This window comes from Apium graveolens, chromosome 9 (assembly GCF_009905375.1).
Source record: "Apium graveolens cultivar Ventura chromosome 9, ASM990537v1, whole genome shotgun sequence".
NCBI classification, from domain to species: domain Eukaryota; kingdom Viridiplantae; phylum Streptophyta; class Magnoliopsida; order Apiales; family Apiaceae; genus Apium; species Apium graveolens.
The window spans coordinates 251,647,731-251,668,198 of NC_133655.1; the positions used below are offsets into that span (position 1 = coordinate 251,647,731).

Genomic DNA, 20,468 nt, shown 5'->3' on the forward strand with positions numbered 1-20,468 from the left:
CTTCCAGTCACTCAAGATGGCGATGGTAGTCCATGTAAAAGAACAAGAGGTCTATAAGGACCTCTTGGGGAACCGAGTCCCAAATCTCATCAGGAATGGCAGTGATATGCCATTCCTGCTGCCATTCTATACACCTCATGGTGAGAGTGAAGGTATCATAGTTCAGAGCTAAGTCGTAATGAACCATGGTTGTGATGAGAGAAAAAGAAATGAGTTGGAGGGTTTGAGAGAAAATGAGAGATGAGATTGCTGGAAATGAGGTGTTGGTTTATATAGCCAATAGAATGTCAAGAGACGCAAGGAAAATTAATAGTGATAGGTAAAATTAATTCTACCTCGTCTCCCTAGACTGATGAGAAGAAAAATAGCCATTGGAAGTGTAAAACAGGGTTTAACGCGCACAAGAAACAAGTAAAAATTACTGTGCATAGACGTGTACTACTAACCCTAATTGTATTGACTGTTAATATCTCACCCAAACATATTCTGATTTTAAATAAGACTGTTTCAGATTTTAACCACAAATAAGTCAAGTAAAGAATCAGAATTTAATATCAGAACTTAGACTTATATCAGAACTTAACAGTCATTAGAACATGATTTCTTAACTCGAAAAATGAATGCCTATTTCTGCAATTCTTTACACAAATTCTGATTTCATTTCTTCAGAATGTAATCATCAGAACTTCCATCATAACTTGTCCTCAGAATTTATGCAATCTGACACATAAACTGTTCATCTAAAACATCATTTATCACCAAAGTAATTTTCATCATTCATATGGAGTGTATGTGTGTGTAGTAAGCTAAATATCAGATAAAGATTAAAGTCTGATTCACTTCAGTACATCTTAAAAATAAGGCATAACTAAAAAACTTTGCTCAAAATCTGTCATAATTCTGAAGTTTACTTTAGAATGAGTTCATGCATGAGTCCACCTCAACTATTTTGTGCTCATTTTATGCATCTTTTGAAATTCCATTTCACAGTGGCTTCTCAGTGTAAGTGAGTCACGACTGTTTATCAGAATTTATGCTATTATCAGAGTATTTCTCCAGTAATCATAGAGTGTGAAAAGTCACCAAGAAAAATATTTATTTTGCTTTTCTGATGCATATTACTTAATACCAGCAATGCACTTGGGTCTTTCCTTCCACAGTTTTTACTCTAGATCTCAAAGGAGTACCTGATTTTTATTTCTTTTTCTTTTGATAAGTGAGGCTTATCAGCGCTTAGTACATTCACCAGATTTACTAACATCAGAATTTAACAGATAAGAAGCATTATTCTAATTTTTGACTTAGTAATAAGATAGACAAAGTAAACTTAACTAAGCTCAATATCAGAATTTGCTTGTATCAATAGATTTCCACATATATAATTACTTCAAACATGGGATTTGTTAGTATATTAAAGACTACTAGGTCAGCATCTAGCATATTTATCCTCATTGGATTGAATACTCACAGAAATAGTCATATCACTATCAGATTTTAGAAATTCACATCAGACAACAATCAGTACTTAAGCAATTTTCAATTAGGCACAGAATACACAAAGATAGTAATATCTGTAAATACTGATCATAAAGTCTGATACATCAGAACAAAAGTTAAGCAGATTTAGAGAAAGAACCTGAAACCATTCCAAGTTCATTTACCAATCTTGTAAAAGTAGCTTCACACAGTGGTTTGGTGAAGATATCTGCTAGTTGTTGATCTGTTGGAACAAAGTGCAATTCCACTGTACCTTCATCCACATGTTCCCTTATGAAGTGGTACCTTATACTAATGTGCTTTGTCACTGAGTGTTGAACTGGATTACCTATCATAGCAATAGCACTTTGATTATCACAGTAAATAGGGATTTTAAAATAAGTTAACTCATAATCCAGTAACTGATTCTTCATCCAAAGAATCTGTGCACAACAGCTTCCTGCAGCAATGTACTCTGCTTCTACAGTTGATGTGGAAATTGACTTTTGTTTCTTGCTAAACCAAGAAACAAATCTGCCTCCAAGAAATTGGCAGCTTCTACTTGTGCTTTTCCTGTCTATTTTGTAACCTGCAAAATCTGCATCTGAGTAACCTATTAGTTTAAAGTCTGATTCTCTAGGATACCATAATCCCAGATCAGCTGTTCCCTTAAGATACTTGAAAATTCTTTTCACAGCTGTTAAGTGAGGTTCTCTTGGATCTGCTTGAAATCTTGCACAAAGACAGGTAGCATACATGATATCAGGTCTACTAGCAGTTAGATAGATTAGAGAACCAATCATACCTCTGTAATCAGTAATATCTACTGATTTACCAGTATCCTTATCCAATTTTGTTGCAGTGGCCATGGGAGTGGAAGCACTTGAACAATCTTGCTTTCCAAATTTCTTCAGCAAATTTCTGGTGTACTTGGTTTGACAAATAAAAGTGCCTTCTTCATTCTGCTTGACTTGAAGGCCCAGAAAATAGCTAAGTTCCCCCATCATACTCATTTGATATCTTGACTGCATCAGTTTGGCAAACTTCTTGCAAAGTCTGTCATTTGTAGAACCAAAGATGATATCATCAACATATATCTGAACCAAAAGTAAGTCATTTCCATGGTTGAGGTAGAACAGTGTTTTGTCTATAGTTCCTCTGTCAAAACCACTTTCCAGAAGAAACTGAGCTAAAGTCTCATACCATGCTCTTGGAGCTTGCTTAAGGCCATAAAGTGCTTTATCAAGCCTGTAGACATGATTTGGATATTTGGGATCTACAAAGCCTGAAGGTTGTTCAACATATACTTCCTCTTCCAATTCTCCATTGAGAAAAGCACTTTTCACATCTATTTGAAAGACTGTAAACTTTTTGTGAGCAGCATAAGCCAAAAATATCCTTATGGCTTCCAATCTAGCAACTGGTGCAAATGTTTCATCATAATCAATTCCCTCCTGTTGAGAATATCCTTTTGCAACCAACCTTGCTTTATTCCTTATAATTATGCCATCACTATCAGTTTTGTTTCTGAACATCCACTTTATACCAACAACAGATCTGTTCTTTGGTCTTGGCACTAGGGTCCAGACTTTATTTCTTTCAAGTTCATTTAACTCTTCCTGCATTGCTTGCACCTAATCAGCATCTTGAAGAGCTTCTTCTACTTTCTTTTGTTCAGTCTGAAAAAGAAAAGAATTATAGAGACATTCACTTGAAGTAGCTGTTCTAGTTCTGACACCTGGATCAGGATTTCCAATAATTAAGTCAGGTGTATGTGATTTAGTCCACTTCCTTGCAGATGGAAGGTTTTCTCTAGAACTGGATACTCCCCCATGATCCATGCCATCTTCATCAATATATTCCGATTCTCCCCCTGAAACTATGCTCTCTGAGTTGGATCCTTCAGAATTTAAGTTTTCAGAACTATCAAAACTTGGCTTATCAGAACTTGATGAATAAGAACTTGAAGAGCCAGTTGTATGTTCTGATGCTTCTTGAGATGTGGTTATATCTTCAATATGCTCCCCCTGTACAGGTGCATCTTCCTTTGACGTAGTCACCACAGTTTCAATAATATCAGAGTTTAATCCATCAGAGATTGCAGTATCAGGATTTAGACTGTCAGGATTTTCAGTATTAGAATTTAAGTCTTCATTTTTGAATCTCAGCTGATCATGATCATTAAAATCTTCAAGTCCAGTAATCTTCTTATCATCAAAGGAGACATTGATAGATTCCATGACAACCCTTGTTCTTCAATTGTAGACTCTGAAGGCTTTTGTGGAAAGTGGATATCCAACAAAAATTCCTTCATCAGCTTTTAAATCAAATTTGGATAGCTGTTCAGGGTGAGTCTTAAGAACAAAACACTTGCATCCAAATACAAGAAAATACTTCATATTTGGCTTCTTTTTCTTCACCATCTCATATGGTGTCTTTCCATGCTTGTTAATGAGTGTTGCATTTTGAGTAAAACAAGCAGTCTGCACAGATTCAACCCAAAAATAGGTTGGTAGCTTTGCTTCATCAAGCATAGTTCGTGCAGCTTTAATAAGAGTTCTATTCTTTCTTTCAACAACTCTATTTTACTGTGGAGTTCCAGGAGCAGAAAATTTCTGCTTGATTCCATGGTCTTTGCAGAACTCTTCCATTGTCAAATTCTTGAACTCAGTGCCATTATCACTTCTTATTATCTTTACAGAATCTTTGACCAATTTATCCAGTTGCTTGACATGATCAATCAAGATAGATGAGGTTTCACTTTTTGTGTGCAAGAAATACACCCATGTGTATCTGGTGAACTCATCCACTATGACCATAGCATATTTCTTCTTTACAATAGATATGACATTCACTGGACCAAATAGATCTACATGAAGTAGGTGATAAGGCTCAAGAATTGATGATTCAGTCTTGCTCTTGAATGAAGATTTTCTTTGTTTAGCCTTCTGACATGAATCACAAAGGCCATCAGGAGCAAATACTGATTTTGGCAGTCCTCTCACAAGATCTTTCTTGACCAGTTCATTTATATTGTTAAAATTTAAATGAGAGAGTTTCTTGTGCCAATTCCAGCTCTCTTCAATTGATGCTCTACTCATCAGACAGATTGCAGAACCATCAGTACTTGTTGAAAGCTTGGCTTCATAAATGTTACCATGCCTGTATCCTTTCAGAACAACTTTGCATGTAGATTTGCTTACAATTTCACAGTGTTCTTCAAAGAAATCCACATGATAACCTCTGTCACAGATTTGACTAACACTCAGCAGATTGTGTTTAAGTCCTGAGACCAGAGCTACTTCTTTAATGATGACATTCCCAAGATTGATATTGCCATATCCCAATATTTTTCCAATGTTGCCATCTCCATAAGAAACACTTGGGCCAGCCTTCTCCACAAAGTCTGATAGCAGGGCCTTATTTTCCAGTCATATGTCCTGAACATCCACTTTCCAGAACTAGAATGTTTTTCCTGTTGCCCTACAATCACAAAGACCACTAATGATTAGTTTTAAGGACCCAGACTTGCTTAAATCCCGTGGCCTTATTAAGTTTGTTAACATATGCAGCGGATTTAACATCAGAGTTTATGTTAACATTTTTCTTATCAGTATTTATACTATCAGACTTTGTATCAGAACTTACACTAGAAGGAACAATGCTAACTTTCTTTAAAGAAGGTTTTATTTGATAATAATCATAGTACAAACTATGATATTCCTTACAAGAATAAATGGAATGCCATAAACTACCACAATGAAAATAAGGATTTTGTGGCCTATATCTAACAGACTGACTCTTAACTCCTTTCTTTGAAGGTAAAGAGTTTATGTTCTTATTCTTCCTGCAAAAAGAAGCCAGATGGTTAGAACTTCCACAGTTATGACATGTTTTTCTAGGAGCATTAGGAACAGGCTTATAAGCATTGCTTTTATTTATACCTTCCTTTCCATTCCTATTTTTCCTAGGAGACTTTACCTTGTTTATATTCTTTACATCTTTCAGCTTATGCTTAAGCTGCTTCTTTGTCATTAAACCTACGTTTATTTCAGTTGTCTTTTCCTGTTTTAGTTTGTCAGAAGTTAATTCCTATTTAACTTCTGATTTCTCAGTTTCAGACTTTACAGCTACAAACTTAACATGTTTTAACTTTGGCTTTTGTTTAACAACTATAGGCTTAATATCTACAGTTCCTTTATCATTCTTATCATCTCCATAACCTAAGTCCACTTTCCAGTTTCCACTACTTAACAAATTCTGAGTTGTTCTTCCTGAGTTAGTCCAAATCCTGATAATCTCTCTTTCCTTTTCTAGCTCAGTTTTTAGAGATTCATTCATTTTAAGTACTTCATCCCTAACATAGAAAGCATCATCTCTATCTTTCTGAGTTTGATGGAACATGACTAACTCTTTTTCTAAATAATCATTCCTCTTTTTACAAGCAAAATTTTCTGAAGTTAATCTTTCACATGTTAAAGTTTGATCTCTATAACTAATGAACATGGTTCTAAGATATCTTCTCAACTCATTAATATCATCAGTATGAAAGACATAAGTAGTTTGAGGTACCTTTAACTCAGCAGTTTCAGGACTGCTATGATCATTTGCCATCAAGGCATAGTTCTCCTCACTTTCAGAATCTGAAGTATTTGTCCAGTTTTTCTTCTTTGTGACAAGAGCCTTGCCTTTGTCACTCTTCACTTTCTTGCAATCAGGAGATATGTGGCCTTTCTCACCACAGTTGTAGCATTTGACATTTGTGTAATCTCCTTTGTCAAACTTCCCTCCTTTGCCTTCAGATTTTCTGAAATTCTTTTTATCAGAACTTGCACCTTTCCTGGAAAACCTCTTTCCCTTCCTGAACTTTCTGTATGCAATCCTTGTGATTCCTTTCACCATAAGAGCACACAGCTTCATCATCTCTTCATAAACATCTATCTCAGGTAAGCTTTCAGTTTCTGAGTCATCATCACTATCAGAACTTGATGACTCAGTATCAGACTTTGTAATGAGCGCTTTTCCTTTGCCTTTCCTTGAGGTAGCTGCCTTGGGAAATTCTTCTTCAGCCTTAAGAGCAACTGTCCTTGACTTTCCTCCTTTCCTTTTGCTTATTTGTTCCATCTCAAGTTCATGAGTCTTGAGCATCCCATAAATTTCATCAAGAGTTGTTTCTTCAAGATTATAGTTGTCTCTTATAATTGTTGCCTTCAAATCCCAACTTTCAGGAAGAGCTAACATGAATTTAAGGTTTGAATCTTTAATATCATACTCCTTATCAACTAGTGACAAATCATTCAAGAGTTTGACAAATCTGTCATATAAATCAGTCAATGACTCATTAGGCTTTGAGTCAAAGTGTTCATACTCTTGAGTGAGTATTGTCTTCCTGTTCTTCTTAATCGAATCAGTTCCCTAGCACCTTGTCTCCAAGGCATCCCATATCTCCTTTGCAGTCTTGCAGTTAATTACCCTGTTTGATATTACATTATCAATGGCACTATACAGCAAGTGTCGTACATTAGCATCCTTAGCAATTGAAGCAATATCTTCAGCAGTGTAATCACTCTTCTCCCTTCTCCTTTGGTACAGACTTTGCTGCTTCACCTGCAACTACAACAGCGAGTTTTGTTTGCTTATGAGGTCCTTCATGGATTCTGTCAGGATATTCTGGATCAGTAGCTTCCAGAAACATAGTCATCCTCACCTTCCATATAGGATATTCAGATAGCTTCAGTATGGGAACTCTAATAGCCTCATATCGACTATGGATTTGAGTCTTTGGTGGTTCTTCAGTTTTGGTGGGCTTGGTTGGAGTTTCTGCTTCAGACATGATTGTTTTTGGATCTTAAACTGTTTGTGTGTTAACAGATAGGCTCTGATGTCACACCCCCAACTTAAATAGCAAAATAAATATAGCTATTACATCATTTTAATGAAGAATACACAACCAAATCCAAGATCTTACAGTTTAGGGTTTGGAACAGCCCAACACTACCAACTATTACATCTGATTACAAATACCGAGTCCTCACACAACTATTATTACTTATTCTACCTGAGCTCGAACATAAGCATCAGCATCACAAGTCTTACGGGCAGTCTGCTTGAATCTAACCATAGCTGCTAGCTGTAATATCAGGGTAAAGCAAGAAGTGAGCCAAATGCTCAACAAGTGCTAACAGTACGACACAAAACATAAATTGAGATATACTTTTAAGAATGACAATGGAAAGTCATAACCAAAGGTAACGAGAGATAAAAACTATGTGAGATGGCATCATTTTGATTGCATCAAAACAATTTTAAAATCATGTCTTAATCAAAATCATTTTAGGACGCTACGGATTACAGCCGGTGATCAGTCGCGAAGTAATCCCGAACCTCGCTGGATTCTAAAACATTAATGGGAATCCCTAGGCAACTTTTAAGCCTAATATAAGTATGGAAAGGACTCGCGTCTCAGTCCAGATCCACCATTCAAAGAAAACATTTATCCCCCTTTGGGACTGAGAAATCCACATTTTAATCATTTTAAAAACTGATCCCGATTTATGACAAAATCTCTTTTGACTGTAAACATTTTTATCAAGGGATTATAGATCAACTCGAAACACGGGAAACAAGGTACTGAATATCAGAGCCATGATTCACAAAACTATTCTCTATTCAAGTAATTGAATGGTTTTCATATATCAATAATTGGACAAGAGGATTTAGTGAGGCTAATGGATAATATGAAGGGTAATGCCAATTTGGGCTCAAAGCAATGGTTTCTCATCAAGGTTCAAGTGCTGGATCATCAAGAAGGTAAGCTTCATGAATACTAAGGGTGTGAAGGTTTGAAGAATGATCTTTAACTCAGGACATATCAGAATTGTCAAGCTTTAGGATAAGAAAGAGGGTATCAATCAATGAGGGTTCATGTTGTTAAGTTTCTGACTTGCAGGGTTCAAAGTAAGGTTCTATAGGGATTCAAGTATCAGGATGAGATATCAATACATAGGAAACATCAACATGTTAATCAAGAGGATCAATCAAGTAATATATCAACTCTTCATTTTATCATGGCATTAAACTATCATGAAAGACTTTTGAACTACTTGCAATACGTACTCGAGGGTTCATGGCATCTCTATGTAACTCAAAGATAAACAAAAGATACGCTTGATTTAAATATATCAAAATGACTCAGGATAATTGCATCAATATATAAGAACTATTTATAGTAAATACGAAGGTCAAGTTGAATCACTTGCCTTGAGATAGGCTGGTCCGGTCTGACTGGTAAGAGCAACTGGAGCTTCACTCGACTTTTATGGCAAGTTTTCCCTCATCTCGAGATCCTACATAAATAATAATAATCCTCATTATAATATATTCTCACCAACTTAACCTATTTACAACTCGAAATTAAACACGGATGGCACTTAGGCCTATATGCACTTAATTTATATTCTCCTTTAAATTATAATTGCACACACATAGCCACATATTCACATATCATATATTAACACCAAATAACACCATATATACCATAATGCAACACTAGGCTTGGATGATCTCGACTCACAACTTAAGTCACTTGGTCGCTAAACTAGACAAGGTCTTCTAATTTTGGCTTCCTAACTCGATGTGCCTTTCCTAAATTATCCAAAACCTATTGACCCTCACTTGTGCCTTTTGCTCTACTGACCTTATACTATCTTACAACTATGGTTGTCGACCTAATACTCACTTCTAAGTGTTCTAAAACTATGTGATAAGTGATAGTGCTCACAACTGGTGCAAATTTCAGAATGACAACTATGGTTTCTTGAGTACATTAGACACTCTTAAACTACAAGTTTTCCTTCAAAACTTTTACACAAGACTCTCCTGACCTAAGGGCATCTCAAAAACTTGATGTCGCTCAAGGGCCTGGCTTGGGCCTTCTTGGGCCTAAGTTAAAAGTCCAAGGTTCCCCTGTTTTTCTGGGCAGAAAATGCCCTGACTTGTATTAACTTGTGACACATGGTTCTAGCTCATATCCTATGAACTATGGTTGGAAAAACTTCTCTGACATACCCTCTAACTAAGGCCCAATTGGGCCTACCCATGACATGGTCAAATCTCCCTATTTCTAAGTTGCAACAAAACTGTCCCCTGCTGGACAGATTTTGTGATTCTACTTGTGCTCCTAACCAAATGACATGCAAACCTCCAACCAACTCCTAAAACCTTTTATATACTCCCAATACTAACTTCTGGTAGCTTGGGCCTCAAAGAGCACACCAATGACATGGTCAAAACTCACTCTAAACCTCAGGGTGCTATACTGATTTTTCTGCAGAAACTATAACTCTCATTTTCCAAGGTTTTGACTTGACAAACTCAACTAACAACAACTTAATACTTAAACCAAGACTTATACATGGTAATCTACTGAACTAACTCCCTTATTCTCAAAATAAACTTGGGTGAGATCATCCATGCCCAAAAACAACAACATGCAACTAAATATATAACATGCAACTCATGGAAAGCACATAACAAGATTTCGGCTAGGCATAAAGTTGTAAATACTTGCAAAATCGACTTGCACCTAATATTCATCCTTAATAATCATGAAATATAACTTCTTTTAAGTATTAATAAGAAATTTATCATGAAAACAATCTATTTTAAGCACAAATATTTCGAATTTATAGATTTTTAAACATAACTACATGATTTCGAAAAGAGTAGCATGCAAAACATGGTTGATCATCATTTTAATGTCTTAAAACTAATATGCATGGCTAAACATAAATATATAATGAAATTTCAGTAGCATGCAAAGGATTTTAAAGCATGATATCTCCATAAAACACTTAGTTAGCACATATACATAATATATCTCATAGAGAGCTCTTGAATTCACAAGAATCAAGAGTTTCTCTTTGGAGATCACATAAGAACTACACATGCATCCATGGAACTTCAACTTCCAAGTCACAAAATACTTGGAAAGTATATAAGATGAATGTAGGTAAAAGATTTACACTTGGGAAGATGAAGAATGAATTGAAAAATGGAAGGGGGGTGGGGAATTGGCCTTCGGCCGAGAGCAATGTGGGAGGGGGAGGAGAGAAAATTTGTGGGGTGTTGGAGTGTGGAATGAGAATGACTTCTCCCACTTTGATTTCTTTGTTTTATGCTATTTGGTTTACAAATGATGAGTGGAAGTGAGAACTTACAAAAATATCCCTTGGTTAAAGTTAGGCCATTTTGCATGCAAGGCTAAGGTAGTAATTTGGTAATAATCAAATGAGTTAGTGGGGTTGGAAAAGTCTTGTTTGCCCTTTGAGAGAATAGAAGGGTGATTTGCATGCATGGTCTCTTATGTAATTTGATAAATATGACAACTAAAATTTATAATGATTTATTTTTATAAAATAAAATACAAGTTCAAAAATTATAAAATTTATATCATAAAATAACTTGGATTTTTAGAGACTTTATAAAATCATTTTCAAAATTTGTGAACAAAATACCTTTTAAAAGAAAATTTTTCCAAAGCTTAGAATATTCCTTATAAATCAAAAATAAAGAAATTAAATAAACTCTTGCTTTGAAAAATCATATACTACACAAAGCAAATTTATAATGCAGAAACTTTCACTCACACTAGCGTACAATCATTGAATATATTTTCATTTGACTTTAATATTATACCAATCCACAAATAATATTACATAAAATGCCGGTCGTAACATCTGATACCACTTGTTAGGTCACACACACTGTAGAAGGGGGTTGAATACAGTGTATAGCACAAGCAAATCGAATTCAAATAACACAAATAACAGAAAACATACTTTATTCAATACAATAAACTCTGTTACAATATGGAACTGTCCTCTCTCAGTGATGAACAAATATCACGAGAGCTGCTAGGGTTACAATGAATAATATTCTCGATAATGATAACACTTATAGTGTAAACCCTATGTCTGTCTTTATATATCACACAGTTACAAGATAATCGCTAATTGATATGAAATATAATTCTGCTTCCTAAAATATATCAATCAGTTATCTTTTCTTCCAAGTATTCCATTCTTCACAGAATTCCTTCTTCATGCATATCTCTTCTTAAGTTTGTCTTTATCTTCTTTCCTTTCAATCCGCCGCCTTCCTTATCTGAAAGTTTCCTTTAAGTCCTGATATTATCTCCTGATAAATATCTCCTGAACCTTAAGTACTGATCACTTAAGTTCTGACTTCAATATAAGTACTGATTTCAGTTAAGTACTGATTTGTCCTGTTTAAGTAAGATCTGAAAACTAAACATAAATCATATTAGACATGACATTATCAATTATATCTAACATGTTGCTTGTTGATTGGGTTAGTTATTCTATAGGGATCGTTGCATTCATATAGTTTGCATTCATGCATTTTTATTTCTTATTCTTTGAGTCTGTTTATGCTTGAGGACATGCACTGATTCAAGTTTGGGGGTATGTTAAGTGGAATTTATGACAATTTATTACGCTCCATAATGCTTTGGATTGATGTTTTGCACTCAAGTTGTTAGTGTTTTTAACGTGTTTTTGTAGTGTTTTTGCATTTCAGGCATTTACCAGGTAACCAGGTGAATTAGCATGGTATAATAAACGTAGTCTTTATACTTAAAAAAACCAAGTATGAAACAAGAGTAAAGGTTCATGAATGAGAAAACTAGCATCCAAAGTTACAACTTAAAATAAAGAATCACAAGATTAAACTAGATCTTCTTCGCCTTGGTTGATTTTGTGCTCTACGGTCTTCTTATGCCTTCTCCTTAAGCTCTGGTACGTCTCTTTATAAAAATGAGCATAAGTATGTTTATATAGCAGCCCACGCAAAGTAGAAGTCTTCTGGATTAAAATTCCACGAGAAAAAGGATTTTCTAAATTTGACCTGGCGCGGGCGTGCTGCATCTCTGGACTCCTGGCGCGGCCGCACGCTATCACAGCGCGGGTGCGCCGTCTCTCTGGAAAAAATGCTAACTTTTTCTTTTCTTGTTGATTTGAGCTGGTCTTTTCACGAGCTTTCATCGAAACCCACGTTGATGATGAGTCTGATCATGGGCTAATCGTTATCGTGGGGTTCTAATGGATTTATTTATGGATTTTTTTAGTTAATTCATTTTGATGCCTTAGTGTGTGGTGATTATATCACTACAACAAAAATGTCAATAGACATCACACATTAGACATCGGTTGACGGTGCCACTGATGTTAAAAGTTTTAATGACATCACCCCGTATTTTTCTGATGTCTTTGTTATTTAAAGACATCGGTTATAATTTAACCAATGTCTAAACTTTACAAAAAAAAAATAAAAATCCGCGCTCACCTTCATTTTCCCACCTTAGTCAAAATCCCCTACTTCCAAAATTTCCCCCTCCCAAAATTTCCCCCCTTAACCAATTTTTTGTTCCCCCCATTCCTCACTTCAGATAATTAAAATCTAAAAACAAAAAGCTAAAAACTAAAATTAAAAACTAAAAACAAAATCTCTCTCTGTGCTCACTCTCTCTCGAACCCCTCTCTCTCTCAAACATCTCTCTCTCCACTCACAATCTCTGTAAACTCCGCTCACCATCTCACCTCCTCTCACATCTCTCTCAACTGGTCACAATCTCTCCACTCACGATCTCTTTGTTAAGCTCTGTACTCTGGTAAGTTATCTATGTACTCGAATCGAACTGATCTTCTCTACTTGAAGACCAGTTTTATAAATTGATGGTTTTTGAATTCGAAACCCTAATTTGTAAAATTGGGGTTTTTTTTAATTGAAACCCTAAATGTTTTTATTAAATTAAATTTCATTTGAAGTTCCTTATTCGAAACCCTAAATTTATTGTTATATGGCTTCACTTCACGCCGCAATTAAGCTTTCGAAGATAAAGGCTATGACCTATGTGATGATTTTCTTGTTTCAATTGTGAGGACACTTACATGGAAAAAGGTTATTTTGCTTTTTGGAGAAGGTGATTTATAGATGTAATAAGTTGTTGGGATTTTAGATCTTCATGTATAATCTTATTTAAAGCCAGCTTCCTTTTTAATTGTCGAGTATGTTTTCTCTTGTTCTATATGAACAATGTTTAAGCATTACTATTTATTCAGGCTATTTTGGTGTGGGCTACAAGTCCAAAAATATTTACAGTCACTGAATTATTTTATCCTATCCTGTTCTTGTTTCTTCTAATTCTATACAAGTAAATAATTATGGTTTTTTTGTTGCGTTAGTGATTTTTAAATGGGCCAAATAAGTGTTAGTATAAATCTATTTTTAGTATGAAACCAGAGATGATACACAATCTTGTAGTCCAATTTCACCATCCTGGTTTTAGACATCTTCACTAAACCTTCTGTACCTGGGAATTTTAGATTCTAATTGTTGTACCTGCAGGACAGGTTCCCTTAAAAGTTAAGAATAAATGAAATATGCCAACTTAATTTGCAACAGGAAGGAACTTTAAAGCTGGAAATCAAGAGAAAGGCTAGAGAATAGACAGAAGGATAACCAATATATAATCCTACATCCATCAGTAAAAAAATGCATACAACTTGCTTGACACAACACTTTTATCAACTTGTGTTAGCAAGATTATTTTGCCTTTTGTTATTTTTTAATGTAGGGATAAAAGTAATACTCCTTCAAGGTTCAGACCCAAAGGAAGCACAACGGACTTATCAGCATTCACGGATTCAAATCACTGCATAAAGTTAAAAAGGAAAGCTGATTTCATGATTTATTCAATTGGAAATTAAGTGACTGTTTTGATTTATTTAGTGTAAGTTTCATCTAATTAATTCCATCATAGTCTTGTTATGGACTCTTTCTTGAGTGATAATAATGCATAAACTTGATTTACGTGTGCCTAAACTCTGTATTACTTTTTTCTGATATCTGGGGATGGAAATATTTGGTTTTTCTGATATATGCTTTCAGGACTTGACAATCTCGACAAAAGTACAAGTTGGGAGCAGAGATTTACCTACATTAATAAATTATACTCGTGATTTAGTAGAGGTCTGTAATTTTATTCTTTTTATCTCTAAATGCCCGCTGTAAGGTAGTATTTGGAATGTGCTATATTTTTTAGTAATAATTCTTTCTTGTAACTTGATGCAGAGACTGTTAACTGCATTGAGAATGTATAAGCCAAAGAGGTATAAGATCACGATCCTGAATAACATTAGCGGTGTATTGAAGCCAGGAAGGTATATGCATGTTTTAAATTCTTCTAGAAGTGATACTGTCCTTCATTTTCATGAAGGCTGATATTAAATAAGTTTAAGATGACTAATTAATGTAATGACACTAAAAAGAATTTTGAGATTTAATTTTCCTGAAGGTGGCTCATGATTTGCCTGTTGCATAGAAGTCTACTATTAGTATTAGTTTACTCACCAAATGAGTCCTGAATCCTATTCTAGAATACAAAGTTACCAACTGTTGTTAATGATCTCTTACTTTGTATAGTTTAAAATTTTGTTTCATTCTGCACCATTGTTCATTGGACTTTTCTCTTTTTTTATCGGAATAGCATATTCTGTTGAGGTAAAGTTCATGTATTTTCATTTTAATAACCATAATTAATTCATAAAATATAGGTAGAGTTTCCTATGCAACATACTCAAAAGTCAAAAGGTTTAGAAATTGTGTCCAGTGCTCAATAATTCAAGAGCCTCCTCCCTATTGCAACATTGCTTTTCATTTATCCGGTCTCCTAAATTTACAGCCAGGAGCAGTAAAAATATATCCATGATAGAACAAGTTGCGTTAACTATTATACATTACTGCTAAGTGCCATTATTTGGATAAACGTCTAGGGTGTATTTGTTTTGTAATTGAGGATGGTTTCCTTTTATTTTTGTTCCGGTGTTAGTACGGAGCTGGTGTGAGTGTGATTGTTGATGTTTATTATGCATTTCTGCGAAAATAGAACACGATATTTAATTGATATATTGGTTGGTTGTGCTGCTGCCAAGATTGTTAATATTAGTCAAACATAGATTTTTTGTGGTAGGTTTGAGCAACTACACATGTCTACAAAATTAAAACATGGAAGCACTCACTGTGATTTGACACTAAAATACTATGACGTTTGAGCCCCAGAAGGTTGACTTGCCCAGGTTAGGTTTTTCAGTTTGCATGTTTCTTTTTTTACAATATTAATGTCTTGCAGCATCAGAATATTTCCGAGGTTTGTTTTGGTTTTTAATTTTTTTTAATTTTTTAATTTCGTAATCCACAAGCACATTACTTTCTAAAGTTTATAGTGACGGTTGTAAATATATGCCTCTAGTTGGCTTTTCAGTTAACTATAATCCACAAGCACATTACTTTCTAAGTTATTGAAAATTTAATTCTTGGGAGGGCAAGGAGGCGTACGTGGTAGATCAAAGCAGAGTGGGATTGAGGAGAAGAATCTGAAGGTCATTCTTAAGCTTGGGATGAAGCCCATCCCTAGGGTCAGCCGTGTCACTGTTAAGAAGAGCAATAATGTGAGTTTCTTACTCAGTAACAATTACTTAATGTGCATCCATTTTTTTGCTCTTCACGAATCAGTCTCATTTTCAACATCTAATGTTTGATTTATTCTTTCAGATTCTATTTGTCACTGTTAGGTGCGAAGCTGCAGGACTAGAAGATGCATTGTGTAAACGAGTAATGATCACTCCTGAAGAAGTTATAAAACGAAGTCTTGATCCTCTTAGTGCAGCTGTTAGCAGGGATGGCTTAACTAAGACACTATATTCTCGATATTTATGTTAGCAAGGATGGCTTAACAAGCATATAACAATTATTTGGTTTTGAACGATTCTGTAATAAAACTAGATACTTGATATTTATGTTGCTCAATATAAGTGTTTAGTTAGTTCATTGTTTAAATACTTTCAATGAATAAATACTGATGTCAAAAAAATAATTGTACATCACTTTTAATGAATAAATAACTGATGTCAAAAAAAATTATACATCGCTTTTAATATATAAATACTGATGTCACACAGGCAATTGTACATCACTTTTAGTGAAGAAAAACTGATGTCAAAAAAGTTGATATACATCGTTTTTTCCTAAAAAACTGATGTCAAAGACTTACATGTTCAAGTCTAAAATGAACATATACATCACTTTGTTTGGGATAAAACCGATGTCTAAGTGCCAATATAGACATCACCTTTTACTAAATAAATCGATGTTTAATATCTAATTTTACATCACCTAAATGAAAATATTCGATGTCTATGTGGAAAAAAACATAGCTCATTATATGTTTAATTTGTTGTAATAGGTGTAATTTATTTATTAAATTATTTATTTCTAACATTTTTTTGTAAAAAACAATGCATGGACATCAGTTTTTTTGCCAGAAACGATGTCGAAGCAAGTAAAGACACCGGGTTATGGCCGATGTCTAGAATAGACATCACCGACAGCAACATCGGTTGCCAAATAGCATAGACATCGGTCAAAAAACGATGTCTATGGACATTTTTCTTGTAGTGTATGATAACCTAGTTTTGGTTGTGCTTATTCATCTTATGAGCGTCGCGAACTTATGAGATAGTGTTTTAATATTTAATGAAGTGAAAGTGAATTTATGGGTTTAGAACTTGCCATGCTAGCATAGGTTCATGTATTCGTTATGCATAATTCGTAGGTAATTTTAACCATCTTACTTGCCCTATGTAATCACGAGAGATAACTTGTGCATTAAACCGTTATGTTGTCAAATTCTATAGACATATAGGGTCTCAATATAATTGGTGTCTATTTAGCTTCTATCCCTTTTGTGGATGTTTGGTAGTATGGTATTCGTACAACGAAAGTTGGCGTTTATCAGTTTCGTGTTATCTGATTAGTGTCATCACCATTACATGCTAAGGTTAAGAATGAGAAGGCTATTGAATGAAGTATTTAATGAAGTTAGAATCCCATGTTTGTGTCATATATTATTTAATTCTCTTTAATCTCTTAGTTTATGTTCTTTAGTATAATCTCTTATTTAATCTTAGTATAAACAACCACACATTGTTACTCATCTTAGCATTGGATAATAACCATACTAGTGTTGCATAAATACATTGATTGAAATTAACCTAAAACTATCCCTGTGGGAACGAACTAGAAATTATTCTATATTACTTGCGATCACGTATACTTGCGTGAATATTAGCGCGTGTTTTAGCCCTAACAATTTTTTGGCGCCAGTGCCAAACAGATCTGGGAAACGATTGAGATTCTGTGTGAGGGTACGGAGGATGTAAGATCAAATCAAAGGATCTCAGAAACAAGTTATTTTGGATCTAGAGGAAGATGAATTTTACACCCTTGATGAGCTAGATGAGATGGACCAATCTATGGATTACTTGGATAGAAATTTCTCTAACATAAGAGTAAAAAATTTAGGGTTTTTTAAGAGTAAGGGACAGTCCTCAAATAACAACAATTGGAAACCAAAAACTCAGCATAACTCAACTAGCAAAGGTGGCTACAAAACCGGTTCTGTTGACAGATCAAAGATAAGTTACTTTAACTGTGATGAGTTGGGTCACTTTACTACTGAGTGTAGGAAGCCAAAGAAAGTGAAGAAGGATAAAGCCTATTTAGAATTGGAGGAAAAGTATAAAGCTCTCTTGAAGAAACAGCAAGGAAAGGATTACATAGGTGAAGGCAAGAGTTGGGATGACACTGATGAAGAAGATGAGAATGAGGAGTTTGTAAACTATGCAGTTATGGCTCTTGAGCAAGGAGAATCATCCTCATCAAAATCAGAGGTACCAACTCTAACTATCATTGATTTAAATACAAGCTAATATAAAAAAATTGTTGAAAAGATGAGTGTAGAGATGTTTCATATCCACACAAGCATGGTGGCAACTACGGAGGAAGTGAGTAGGCTGTCAAAGATAAATGAGAAGCTTTAGATTGAGAAGCAAGATTTGGAACTGCAGCTTATTGAGTTTGAAATTGTCAAGCAAGAAAATGAATATTTGAAGAATAAGCTGAAGTGTGCAAGTGAAATTGAAGCCGTGTTGAGGGAAAATCTAGAGAAGAATGAGGTGAAATTGAAGTCATTTAGGAATGCATCTCAGTTGGTTGAACAATACCATGAAAAGAACAAACCATGTGCTAACATAGCTATTGGTTTGGACTATGATGCCTTGAACAACAACAAGAAAAATGAAGGTGACAAAGGCAACGCAATTGCAAATCAAGATGTCCCAATTATGCTGAGAAAAGTTGATGCACCTTTGTTTAAATCATGTGAAGTCAATTTCAGTGAAAAAGAGTTGGTCATAAAGTAAAAACTTGCAGATGAAGAAACTAAAAAGAAAAATGGAGAAACCACTCCTACTGCTGAAATTAAGAAGAATCCCATGGTCAACCAAGTTTCTAAGACAATAATCAAAGAAATCAAAACTGAGAATGCAGGAAAGAAAAAGAAGAACATGAATGGGAAAAATTTGAGTGAACAAGAGCAACAACTTTGCATTTGTTGCAGATTGTAAAAACCCCAAATTTTGGAAATTTTTGAAACCCGGATGAATAGTAACTTTTGCTAATTATGCTGAATAAGAAAACTTTTCATGCCACACTATGTAGGGGTTCTTTTATTGATATTCTGAGATCTTATTAGTACTCTATATGGTATATAAGTGTATGTAAAGATCGTCAGAATCCAAATTCGAACACTTTGATTTTTTCCGAAAACCCACCAGATACAGAAAGAATTGAGTATAAGTAACATGATTATTAAAAGGATTTAAATTCAAGGATTATAAGAGAGGATCATAAAAGGAATATAAAATATTGAGAAAAGTTTAGGGGAACACAAGTAATAAGATCCCGGGTATGATCTCTCAAACGATAAACGAGAACGAAAGTTAAGCGAACCATATAACAGATAAGCGGTCATTAGCCAAGTAATTAGGGGTTAATCAAAGGGGTTAGTGGATGATGATGTCATCACACCACAAGGAGAAGACATGTGGTAATTGGATGACATAAGAAATATGACATAAGCATGACAAAAAGAAGTGTGTTGTTGGTTGATTCTTGGCCATGCAAAAGTTACCATGGTAAATTCTAAAAATTAACCAAGCCATAAAAAAAAAACAAATATCATAACACAAACTTGGAGTTGACTTTCAATTTCAAGAACATCAAGCTCTCGGCTCTTCATCTTTTCGAAGAGGAGAAAATCCAAAACCAAGATCCAAGCCTTGTTAAATTGTGAGGTAATTATCCAAGGTTCCTTATACTTAGATATGGCTATCCTATGAAACTTAAGCTTCCATTTACTTCACAATCTCTTTCAATAAATCATTGAAGAAGAGAGTGAATAGTGTTTTCAAGAACTTGAAACTTTTGATCTTGTGTTTTTGTTTAGATATAGCTTTGGTAAGGATTTCAAAGGTTGTTTCAAGCTCCTCAGTTACTTCTTCTCACCAAGAAAGGTATAATCTCTTACCCTAGCCTTATTATTGAATATTAGATCTTTTTATGATTGGTATAGTCCATGGAAAGTATGATTCTTATATATTTAGAGTTTGGTTGGATTTGTAATGAGTTTGAGTTGTAAATCTTGGATTATTGGTTAATGAACTTAAGTATAGCTTTTAGTTCATGTTTGGGGGTAGTATAAATTGGAAAATCTTGAGATTTTGGGACTGTTGTAGTGAAGTATGGATGGAGTTTGGTTGTAATGTTGATTGTGGGTTGATTTGTGGATTGATTGGAGTAGTTTAAAATTTGGTAATCACGTAAACATAGCCGTCGTAATGCCCGATTTACCTTAGACTGTTTTTGTTCTTAACTTCAGGACCCGTGAACTCACTGTTAGATTCTGACCATTGCCATTTTTAGATATTTCATGTTAGGAGCTTCATTTTGATATGTGGTTCGCTTGAATCCGATGTACGGTTTAGGAGAAACGACCGTTTTAAGTAACGACATTT

The 20,468-nt window shown here is 34.6% G+C and overlaps 1 long non-coding RNA gene across 1 annotated transcript; it reads left to right on the forward strand.

Annotated features, from left to right (window-relative positions):
• The first annotated feature begins 13,029 nt into the window (after positions 1–13,029).
• On the forward strand, positions 13,030–15,907 carry LOC141682690 (uncharacterized). Its single transcript, XR_012559915.1, has 5 exons — positions 13,030–13,165; positions 14,132–14,287; positions 14,446–14,526; positions 14,629–14,717; positions 15,513–15,907. It is a non-coding gene; the product is annotated as an uncharacterized LOC141682690 (long non-coding RNA).
• Positions 15,908–20,468: the final 4,561 nt, after the last annotated feature.